The sequence below is a fragment of the Stegostoma tigrinum genome, chromosome 11 (assembly GCF_030684315.1).
Source record: "Stegostoma tigrinum isolate sSteTig4 chromosome 11, sSteTig4.hap1, whole genome shotgun sequence".
Lineage (NCBI taxonomy): Eukaryota > Metazoa > Chordata > Chondrichthyes > Orectolobiformes > Stegostomatidae > Stegostoma > Stegostoma tigrinum.
Window position 1 is genome coordinate 84,123,276 of NC_081364.1, and position 404 is coordinate 84,123,679.

At 46.5% G+C, this 404-nt stretch overlaps 1 non-coding gene across 1 annotated transcript; it reads right to left on the reverse strand.

The window, feature by feature from the left end:
- trnal-cag (transfer RNA leucine (anticodon CAG)) lies at positions 1-82 on the reverse strand. Its single transcript has one exon. It is a non-coding gene; the product is annotated as a tRNA-Leu (tRNA).
- Positions 83-404: the final 322 nt, after the last annotated feature.

Genomic DNA, 404 nt, shown 5'->3' on the forward strand with positions numbered 1-404 from the left:
TGGCAGCGGTGGGATTCGAACCCACGCCTCCGAGGAGACTGGAACCTGACTCCAGCGCCTTAGACCGCTCGGCCACACGACCACCCATACAGGAGGGACAAATATGATTCTTTCTGATGTTGTTACTGCAAAACAACAAAAGCAAAGGCACAAGGAAAGACTTCAAGGATCCCTGTCTTGTTCATCCATTTTCTTAGCTGCCGGGCAGTGCCTAACTAAAACGTTCTTTTCCCACAAGATGCTGACAACAGCTCGATCAAATCAAAAATCAACAGAAAGCTGAGAGCACCTTGTGACACTCAATTAGGCAACAAATGTAATGTGCCTGGGAGAAAATATGAACCGCACGGCATTTCTGGAATTTAGACTTTCACGATGGTGAATGATTTCACCCTTTGTTCGAA